This window comes from Amblyraja radiata, chromosome 17 (genome assembly GCF_010909765.2).
Source record: "Amblyraja radiata isolate CabotCenter1 chromosome 17, sAmbRad1.1.pri, whole genome shotgun sequence".
Taxonomy (NCBI): domain Eukaryota; kingdom Metazoa; phylum Chordata; class Chondrichthyes; order Rajiformes; family Rajidae; genus Amblyraja; species Amblyraja radiata.
In genome coordinates, this window is record NC_045972.1 from 16,818,236 (window position 1) to 16,820,850 (window position 2,615).

A 2,615-nucleotide genomic window follows, 5' to 3' on the forward strand; every position below is an offset into this window, starting at 1 on the left:
TATCTTGTGAACGAAAAGAACTCTGCAATGTGACTAAATGGGAGACCACAGGCTGAAGTCAATATGTAACTTGGACGATACCCTTATGCTTTCCAAGTGGGGTCATCTGCAAATCTTGTGTAGACATGATTATATATATTTACTATATCCTGAGTGTGTGTGTATATATATATATATATATGTGTGTGTGTGTGTGTGTATATGGATACATACTTGAGTCTGAAATAAATGTCTCAACCCTGCATTTTTTGTCTATCTTCGGTGTAAACATGTTCTGCAATTCCTTCCCTACACATTTACGATATACATATTTTCTGCAATGTGATGAACTTTGTTGAAACTTAGAAAGGCCTCACGGTGGAATCAGCGGGTGGCACAGTGGCGCTGCAGAAGAGTCGTTGCCTTACAGCGCCAGATACCCGGGTTGGTGCTGACTGTATGGAATTTGCATACTCTCTCCGTTTCCCCGGGTGCTCCGGTTTCCCCTTCCACTCCAAATCATATCGATTTGTAGGTTAATTGGCTTTTATAAAGGTTGGAAATTGTCCCTTGCGTGTGGGACAGTGCCAGTGCACGGGAATCGCTGGTCGGCCTGGACCCGGTGGGCCGAAGGGCCTGTTTCCATACTGTATCTCTAAACTAAACTACTAATCACAATCACCAGATATTACCTACAATGTTGTGTTAGCACCCTTAGATTTGAATTGGGATTGGTATTGGTATTTTGTTTTATTGTCATGCATACCGAGATACAGGCACCTTGTGTTCTACCCCCGAGTTACGGGGTTGAAGAACAGCGTGTAAATCATAAAGCACCTAAATAAAACATATGCCAGGCACTGTGTGTGACTCCGCAGCCAATTAAAATAAATGAAGTAAATCACATCGTACAATATCATGAAGCTTTCCTTCCAGCGGTACAATGCTTTAACTGAAATGCTCGATGCCACCCGTTTGAGCATAAAACAGAAAATTACCTGTTAATGCTGCATAATTGGAGAAATATATCTCAAAGGCAGATATATTTAAATATATAACCTAATACCTGCAGGCAATCATTTCATATTTATTTCTGTTAAGCAACACTGAATTTACAAGATGACTTTCAAAGCTGATGTGTAAGCTTGCCAGGCATAAATATGAAGCCGTTACTCCGAAAATAGAAGTGCATAAATAAAACTTTGATAGTAATTAGACAAGCGCTTTATTCTAAAACCGTGTAAATCAAGCAGGTCGTAAAACACGAGGTGCCTGTACAGTGAAAGCCTTTGCTTTGTGTGCTTTTGATAAATCATGCCATATATTAGTACAATCAAACCATATTTAGTGCAAAAAGGGAAAGAGTGTAGAATGTACAGAGAGTACAGATAATGGGCCACGACCAGTCAGACTGGGAGATCGGAAATACATCCGCAGCTTATGAGTTGTCCATTCAATAGATTGATAACAGTGGGGAAGAAAGAGTTTTGTATTTTATGGTACATGCTTTCCAGCTTTTGTTTCTTCTGCCTGACATGAATGTGGAGAAGAGGGAATGTCTGGGGTGTGACTGGCCTTGATTATATTGGCTGCTTTCCCAAAGCAGTATCAAGTGTAGATGGAGTGGATGGGAGGGAAGCTGGCTTGTGTGATAGACTGGTCTGCTTCCACAATTCTCTGCAATTTCTTGGGGTCTTGGGCAGTGCATTTGCCAAAGCAAGCTGCGATGAGTCGCACCAGGATGCTTTCTATCATGCACCTATATAAATTGGCAAGAGATATGCTGAATTTATCTTTGTCTTCTGAGGAAGTAGAGGTGCTGATGTGCTTTCTTGGACGTAGAATCAGTGTGGCTTGACCAGGACAAATTGGTGATCTTTATGCCTAGGAACTTGAAGCTCTTGACCATCTCCCCTTCATCACTGTTGATGCTGCCTTGGGCATGTATTCCACCCTGTCGATGACCGGCTCCTCATGTTGCATATGATGAAAACATTTCCAGTGCTGTAAGAGGTCCAGTTTTATTGCAAGGAAATACCATGTTCAGTTAGAAGAGGACGACACCGAAAGTTGATAACAATTATTCACTCATCACAGTGAGAGATGCAATAAAACAAACAGAAATAGTCCAGTGCATTTTGAGTTTTTATATCATGTTTGCAGCACCTACACGTAAAAAAAATTATATTAACAAAAGCAAAAAATTACAAAAATACCCCACAATCATCAACTAGTGCATCGATTTGAATATATTCATCCCAACCTGTTGTTCTAAAGCGTGTGGAAAATATCAAATGTGCACTCATATTCACCAGAACATCTCCACACTGGCTTCTCGGCCTTTTGGCTAAGAGCAAGTGTAGTATCTGTTCTTATCAGTGGTAAAAGAGAGCGTCTGTTCTTGTTAGAACAGGGAAAGGGATCTGTTCTTGTTAGCACAGTCCTGGCGGTCCATTAAGGACAAGAGCTGCAGATTGCGGTGTAAAATCGTAGCAATGGCAGCTGCAAATGGAGCTAGAGGACAGGGTATCCGCTATACACTCAGGATTAGTGTAAAGGACCTCAGCGAGGGGCTGCCTTTCTGTCGAGATACGTTTGTAAAGAAGGTCTTGCTGGAGACCTGCAAGTTTGGGCCC

General features: G+C 41.6%; 1 pseudogene; it reads left to right on the forward strand.

The window, feature by feature from the left end:
* The first annotated feature begins 2,306 nt into the window (after window positions 1-2,306).
* On the forward strand, window positions 2,307-2,407 carry LOC116983001 (annotated as a pseudogene).
* Window positions 2,408-2,615: the final 208 nt, after the last annotated feature.